Genomic DNA, 8288 nt, shown 5'->3' with positions numbered 1-8288 from the left:
TGTCCGCCGTGGGCTCTGGGTGCCGATGGCGCCGCAGCGCAGGTTCGGGCGCGGTGACAGGTGCGCCGCTGGGAGGGGGCTGAGAGCAGCAGCAAGGCAGTGGGGGGGCGGGTGTGGGAGCTCCCCGAACGTTCCCCTCGATTTCGCTGTGAACCTAAAACTGTTCTAAAAAAAATAATAAGAGTAAGAAAGTCTTTAAAATAAAAAAGAGGAGCAGCAGGCTGAGCGTGTGCCACGGCAAGCTGACAGTCTGAGGAGCCCACCTCCGCGCAGCCGGCCCGGGCGGGCGGTCCAGCACTCGCCGTCTCCCTCGGTCGGTTCTGCACCAGCACCTCAGCCTCTCGGGGTGCTCCCTGCAAACCCCTGCGGGCTTGCCCAGCCTCGGCCTGAGGTCGTGTGGTGGGGAGGCGCTCTGATGGGCAGGACACCCCCCCCCCGGGGGTGGGAGCTGTGTGCAGGGACCCAAAGCTCCCTGCGGTGCTGTGCCAGCATCATCCACTTGAGGAAAGGTGCTGCTGCACGCAGGGTGCTCCGGAGAAACCGGTTCCGAGCTGGGGCTGAGACCCCACCCCCACCCCCTCCCAGGCTCGAACCTCAGACGCGCTTGTTCGAGAGCTTCTGCAAGTAAAGGGAGCCCACCAGCCCCCAGGACGGCATCTCCTGACTGGAGCAAGGACAGCCTGGCTCCAGCCCCCCAAAGAGAGATCCAGAAGGTGGCAGGGGCGGTGTCTGGGCCAGTGCAAGGGGCAAGCCCTGCAACGTGAACTCTGCTCAGAAGCAGGCTCGAGGCTCCTGGACGGCCCTTCAGAGCCAGAGCCCCGTCCCCTCGAAGCTGCACCGGTGACCCCAGTGGGCCTTTCCTGCCACGTGATGCGGGGGCCTGGGCTGGCAAAGGGGCAAACCCACGGGGGTGGGGAGCAAGAGGAACAGCGCCCACCCTGCCCCCCATACAACCACAGCCACCTCGCACCCCCACTACACCCCGTTCTGGGAGCTCCCAAAGGATACGGTTCCCCAACTGATGCTTTATTTCAAGGTGTATAAATATCACGGCCTCGGCCCAAGTCCGGACTCTTCACTCCAAACACACTCACCCAAACCACTGACTGATTTCACCATTCACACTCCTGCTTAGAGACGTTCCAAAGGGTGGGGGGGGGGCGGGGGGGCTCAGCGGTTTAGTGCTGCCTTCGGCCTGGGGTGTGATCCTGGGGTCCTGGGATCGAGTCCCACGCCGGGCTCCCTGCATGGAGCCTGCTTCTCCCTCTGCCTGCATCTGCCTCTCTCTCTCTCCTCTCTGTGTATTCTCATGAATAAATAAATAAAATCTTTAAAAAAATGAAAAAAAAGATTAAAAAAAAAAGAGATGTTCCAAAGAAAACAAGTCTCCATAAGCAATGCTTGCCCAAAATATTGTTTCCTAATATCTTTGTTTGGAGGAAAATAAAGTGTCCTGCACGACAGGTTCATCAAAGGGCTGGAATAATCCTTGCATGAAGGAAGCCAGCTGGGCACAGCAAGCCTTATGGCCTCTTATTTTTAAAGAGAGCGCGTGGGTTATGCCCCAAGCCTAAAATCCAGAAATAAAAAGATTCAGAGGGGATTGCTCTGAAATGAAATTCTTTTTTTTTTTTTTTTTTAAAGATTTCATCCATTCATTCGTGAGACACAGAGAGAGAGAGAGGCAGGGACACAGGCAGAGGGAGAAGCAGGCTCCCTGCAGGGAGCCCGATGTGGGACTCGATCCTAGTACCTCGGAGTCACCCCCTGAGCCGAAGGCAGACACTCAACCGCTGAGCCACCCAGGTGCCCTGGTTGCTCTGAAGTTCTGTCCTTCTTTGCATTTTCCTGGGAAGCATAGCAAGGTTTCAGAGACTTCAGGTCTGCGAACTCCAGCTTTCAACCATTACAAGGAGGGATTATTTTCCCTTGTCTGGGTTTCTCTGTAAGACGGATTTATTGAAGGGACGCCCGGGTGGCTCAACGGTTGAGTGTCAGCCTTCAGCCCAGGGCGTGATTCCGGGGTCCTGGGATCGAGTCCCACATCGGGTTCCCCGTGGAGACCCTGCTTCTCCCTCTGCCTGTGTCTCTGCCTCTCTCTGTGTGTCTTTCATGAATAAATTTCAAAAAATCTTTTTCAAAAAACGACATTTATTAAGAGAACGCGTACATAGGATGAAATTCACTCTCATTTCACAATACAAACACTTGTCACATCGTCGCTGTCCACCTAAAATCAACACACTGTGATGTGCCGATTATACCTTCAAAAATGTCACCCTCTTCAGGTGTGCGGCTCCCAGGTGTTGGCAAAGTGGGCAGCCCCATGACCGCTGCCATGGTCGAGCCACAGAGCACCCCGTCTCCCCAAAAGCCCCAGCATGGCCCCTGCTGTCAATCACCTCGTCCCGCCCCCAGCACCCCTGACTTCCATCCCTTTCATGTCCCTTTCATGTCGCCTTTTCCAGGATGTCGTAAGAGCAGCATCATACAGTCTACAGCGTTCGGAGTCGGGCTTCTTGGGCCTAGCGGGCAGTGTTCCCCCCTGCGGATGGGCCCCGTCACCCAAGCACCTGCCGACAGCCATTTGGGTTGTTTCCAGTTTGGGTGACAAAGCTGCTAGACATTTTCTCTCCTCTTGGGTGAATCCCTGGGAGCGACACTGCCGGGCAGCAGAGGAAATCTGTCCGTTTGCACAGGAAACAGGCCGCGGCCTTCCCTGTGGCTGCACCACTTCACACCAGCCGCGCACGAGCCTCCCAGCCGCTGCACACCTTGGGTCGTGGCCAACTCACCCCATCACATGGCCTCCTGGCCCCTGTGTCTCTGTGTTGTCCCCTTCCAGGGACACCAGTCACCGGATTGCGGGCCCACCCTGTCGCAGCATGACCCCACTGTAACCTAAGCTGCGATGACCCCATTTCCAAATCAGGCCACAGGCACAGATTCAGAGGGATAGGAAGTAGACCTATTTGGGGACACAATTCAACCCACTATGGGGCTCAGACCTGTCCCTGGGAATGCTGTGTCCTCCAGGCCCCTCCAGGGCCCCCCGCCCCAGGACGAAGCTGGGACTCCCTGGCTGGGGGACCTGAGAAAGCTGCCTACAAGCACGAGCGATGGGAACGGAGACCTCCGGTGACCCGGGACCTCGGGGAAGCAGGTGTAAGGCCTCTGCACCGCTCTGGGTGCAGCTTCCCAGGCCCGCACCCGAGCCTCTGTTTCTGGAAGCATCCTCTCTCTCGGCAGCTCTGGTTTCTGTCGGAGGCTCAGGTTATTCCCCACGAGGCAGTCTGCTGCCCAGCACCAGGCGAGCACTGGGAATGAGCTGTTCAGTGAGCACCTACTGTGTGCCAGTCACCACACAGGACCGTGAGATGACACAACCGCTCAGCCCTTCCCTCTGCGCCTGACCATTCCCTCCTCCCAGCCCAGCCTCCAGGCCCCCACAGCTCCCGGCCCTGCCACCGGGGACCTGTGGCTGCACCCCTGACCCGCTCCACAGCTCCGGCCACACCCGCAGCCATCACAGCTTGGGACAGTCTCCCAGGCGGAATTCAGACCCATGCCGCCCTGCCTCCTCCTTGTTCTTCCTCCCGCTTCTAGAAGGCCACTCAGCCTGCAGGAAGCCCCACTGCGCAGGGGCAGGATGTTAAATCCTGGGGCTACAGGCAGGAAGAGGCGGGGGACAGTGAGAGCACCTGTCACTGCCCCGGAGTCGGGAGTCGACATAAGGGCTGTGCCAGGAATGCACGGACGTCCCAAGGGGACAGCAGGGGAAAACACTGTCGCGCTGTCTGCAGAGGTCAAGGAGGGCTCCCTAGCGGAGGTGAGACCCAGGCTGCATTGAAGGAAGAGGAGGAGCTAGCTGAGCGTCAGTGGAAGAGGGCCTGACCGGTAGAATGTGCCAGTTACCTAGCTGCGGGCAGCTCTACCTGGCGGCAAGCGGGGCCTCCCTGGAGGGAGCCTGGAGTCAGGCCTCAGTGCCTCAGCCCCCCTGAGTGTCCCACTAAGGCGGAGTGATCTGGGGGCGCTGGGACGTTCCCAATGCACCCCCTTTAGGCTCTGCTCCAAGGCCGCTTGTTGAGGCTGATGGTTCCCGGGTGCTTCCCCAACCACCTCGGCGCCTCCCCCCACAGCTCCCCACTGGGATCCACCTCCCCAAGTCCTCATGGGGTTACAGCAAGGTGGACCCCTTACATGCAGGCTGAATCCCACAGCTCAAGCCTGAGTCGCCCCCCCCCCACCGGGGACAGGTTGCCTGGCAACACCAGGCCCTCCCCCGCCCCAGCCCTGCCCATTGTGACCTATCCTTCACTCCTGCCTCCTGAGGGACAAATGCACTTGGTTGTAACCCTGCCCTGGCCCTGGGTCCCCTTCCCCACCATGGCCCATGACCCTAGAGGGTCTTCTCCATCCTTTGAGAGCCAGCTCCCCATCCCAGGGTCCTGGACCCTGACTCCTGCCTGCCACGCTGCCTCGTACATGGCCCTGAATCCCATCTTCCCGGTCACCAGCCGCGCTGCTGCTCCCCTTTTGCCGGCTCAGCGTGGCCATCTCATTCTCCGACTGCATGAGGTCCCTAACCCGGGGCCTTCCCTGGATGCAGGAGCCTGCCCACACGGCCCTGGCTTCCCAGAATGCTCAGGCCTTCACACGGCCACCCTGCGCTTTTAGATGTCACATTCCCCAAAATGCATCTCCCGGCCTCCTGTTTGCAGGGACGCTGCACCCCCGCCCCGGACCTCGCGTGGCCAAGGATGAAGAAGCCCTCCTCAGCGTGTGTAATAAAACCCGCTCCCCCACCCCCGGCCCCCAGACAGAGCCGCGAGCGTGCCAGGCCCGCCGGGGAGTGTTCCTTCCACGGCTGACGCGAGGCCGAGCCAGGCCCGCAGCCAGGACCCGCCGGCAGGGACCGAGGGGTGGGCCGCGTGCAGGCAGCGGACAGCTGGGCCCGGGCCCCAGGGGCACCTGCTCCAGGCCCGAGGGGTCCCGGCTCCCCTGTCCCTCTCTGACCCGCAACAGTGGGGCGCTGTGAGAACCTCCGCAAAGGACCGAGAGACCCAAGAAAAAGACCCCACGGGTCCAGCTTGACAAGACGTGGCGGTTAAGGGGACCCGCGGTCAGAAGTGCGTCCCGGCAGTGCTACCTCCCCTGACACGTGCCTCCGAGGCCTCTGGAGCCCCCAGGAGACCCAGTGGGGTGGCGGGCTATGCCCCTGAGGACCGTGGCGACAAGAGGTGAGGGGCTGTGCGCTCAGGGAGGCCTCAGGCCGCACCGCGGAAGGTCCCAATCCACAGAGCCTTGCCCTAGAATCTCCCTGCCGGGCCCTGCGCCACCCGCGCCCCCGCCACGCTGCGCTCGAATTTCCCACCGCCCGCCCTGCAGACACCGGCAGCCCCCCCTCCCCTCCGCTCCCCTGTCACAGTGCTCCCACAGGACGTGTCCCCTCCCCCAGCACAGTGTCCCCTCCCCCAGCACCGTGTCCCCCAGCACAGTGTCCCCAGCAGTGTCCCCAGCACTATGTCCCCTAGCACAGCATCTCCAGCACCGTGTTCCCCAACACAGTGTCCCCACACTGTGTTCCCCAGCACAGTGTCCCCCAACAGTGTCCCCAGCACAGTGTCTCCCAGCACAGCATCTCCAGCACCGTGTTCTCCAGCACTGTGTCCCCCAGCACCGTGTCCCCCTAGCACAGCATCTCCAGTACCATGTTCCCCAGCAGTGTCCCCAGCACAGTATCTCCCAGCACAGCGTCCCCAGCACCGTGTCCACCAGCAGTGTCCCCAGGCACCATATCCCCCAGCACTGTGTCCCCAGCAGTGTCCCCAGCACAGTGTCTCCCAGCACAGCATCTCCATCACTATGTCCCCAGCACAGTGTCCCCCAGCAGTGTCCCCAGCACCACATCCCCCAGAACAGTGTCCCCTCAGCACTGTGTCCCTCGGCACAGTATCCCCAACACTGTGTCCCCAGCACCTGTCCCCCAGAACAGTGTCCCCCAGCACAATGTCACCCCCAGCACAGCGCCCCTCACCACTTGGCACAAGTACAAGGTAAATGCTCAGTTGTTGAATAAAGTTGCTGACCAAGCAAAAGGTGATAAACATCACCTTTGCTCAGAACCCACCATCTATCACTGAGTCACGGGTGTCACCTAATCATGGGGCCCTAAGGGTAGGGCAGGCAAGACCTGCAGTTCCTTGGGCACCAGGGACATATTGGGGCCCAGCACAGGCCGCCCCAAGAGGGGCCACTTGGGCCTGAAGATTATTTTTAGTTGAAAGAGCTCAAAACCCAGCAGCTTCAGGAAAAGCTCTTCACCTCCCCTCCCCAGCCTAGATTTACATCAGAAAGGAGAGCCGGTGGCAGCGGCAACCCGGTGGCTGTTCCCAGAGATTCCCCGGTACCTCGGGAGCTCATCTGCATCACAGGGCAGCATTTGTTTCCCAAACACCTCCTCTCCCTGCCTGCTAATGGTCTTCCTCCCCCCAGAGCCCCCACGCCCATCCCCTGTCCTGAGCTCCGGAAGTCCCGTTGATGTAGGAAAGATGTTGGGATTCAGAGCTGACCCGTGGGCTGTCCCCAGGAGCTGTCCTGGGGTCGTGAGGAGTGGCCCTTGATATAGTTTCAAGTTGGGAGGGGGTGAGGGAGCGCGTAAGTCTCTAAGGGATTTTGGAAGCAAGGTTTCCAGGACCTCGAGGGGGTTCCCTGTTGTTGGGAAAAGCTCATTTATTACTGTTTACTGAAAACCCAGTTCTGAGAACCTCCAGATGTAGATCAGCAGGTCACATGCTTGGGGGACGATTGCTAGCCTAGATCTTGGGGGGCAGAGATAAAGGAATTTTCCAAAGGAATGTTTGTATGTTAAGGTAGACTCACAGGGTCCTGGGGTCGGGATAACGTTAAGCTAAGATTGCCTTTTGCTCTTAGCAAAGTCTTGGCATCGAGGCAGGTGACTCCCTAGAGGAAAGTCACTCTGCCTGTTTCACGGACTTGTCAGTGGGTTCTAAGTAGTAAGGGGAATTTAATTTTTTCCTTTTGACTTTGTTTCCCATGTTCCTTTGTTCCCATGGCCTCCTGTTGCCTGACAGTCCTTGGCAGCTCCGTGTCTGCCTGGATTCCCCGTATGCAGCAAATTAAATCTGATTTTCTCCAGTTACTCTGTCTCATGTCCGTTTGATTCTTCGTCCAGCTACAAGGACCTTGAAAGGCAGAGAAAATTTCTTCCTCTTCAACAGGTGGACGGGAAGGAGACTCAGAAGGAAGCACAGAGCTGCTACTCTATAAAAGGAGAATCCAACTCGATCCACAAACACCAGTGGAGCCCTGCCCAGGGCCAAGGGCCCACCTGCCTGGCGTCTTCCAGTTGAGAAATGAGGTCGGTGACCCGAGTGTGGGCTCTGCCCCTGCAGGGTGGAGTCGGACGTATAAACCAACACTCCCATCTGACCTTTGGGAGATGCATGTCCCAGCCCCCAGGGGCTGCTCCATGGAAAGGACTAGAGAAACTGAAAGAGGGTTTGGCTGCTTCCACTCTGACCTCAAACTTTCTGGATGGGTTCTTCTTTCCAGGAGGTCTCCAGGCTTAGGCAAAAGACCCTGAGGGCAAAGCATCCCCCGCTGGGAATCGAAACCATCCCCTCAAGCAATAAGGACTGCCCTGTGTCCTGGAGACCCTCCCAAGACTGACCCCACGACAGTGATCAACCCCACCTGCACTGCTCACCTGCAAGGACCCCTCCACCTTTGTCCCACTTTTCCTGCCATAAACCTGGGAGTCTTTCCAGCACTCCGGAGACAGGCCTTGGGACACCCGTCCACTGGCTTCCCAGCATCGGCTTCCCTGAAATAAATCCCTTTCTTATTTCACGGTCACTCATTTCTCTGCCTTTTGGGTTTTGTCTGCGGCTCATGGTCTGTTTGGGACCCCCGGGGCCGGGTGCTCGTGGGTCCCTGCGCACCAGCTGCAAAGCAACACCCAACCTGGCCTTTGAAAGACAGACTAGAGTCCTCCAGGTAGGCTTTTCGGGAGAAGTCGACGCTGTCTTCACAGAGCTTGACGGGAAGGCCAGTCTCAGGCACCAGGAGATTGTTCACAGAGCTCTCCTTCTCCCACCTAAAAACATCTGAGTCACTGGTGTGCTGCCAGACTCTACAGGTTAATTTAGAATATTCGGGTGATCAATAAATCTGTTTTTCTCCCATGGTCAATGTGATAATTCCCACATCAGTAAGACGTTCTCTACCAAAAATAACATTGAGGTGATGTTTGGCGAGCCAGTGTC

The 8288-nt window shown here is 58.7% G+C and overlaps 1 long non-coding RNA gene across 1 annotated transcript; it reads left to right on the top strand.

Annotated features, from left to right (window-relative positions):
- The first annotated feature begins 4302 nt into the window (after positions 1-4302).
- On the top strand, positions 4303-7878 carry LOC102154454. Its single transcript, XR_005382022.1, has 3 exons — positions 4303-5240; positions 7242-7381; positions 7576-7878. It is a non-coding gene; the product is annotated as an uncharacterized LOC102154454 (long non-coding RNA).
- Positions 7879-8288: the final 410 nt, after the last annotated feature.

Source organism: Canis lupus, chromosome 31 (genome assembly GCF_011100685.1).
Source record: "Canis lupus familiaris isolate Mischka breed German Shepherd chromosome 31, alternate assembly UU_Cfam_GSD_1.0, whole genome shotgun sequence".
NCBI lineage: Eukaryota > Metazoa > Chordata > Mammalia > Carnivora > Canidae > Canis > Canis lupus.
This window is presented reverse-complemented; position numbering and strand designations above follow the sequence as displayed.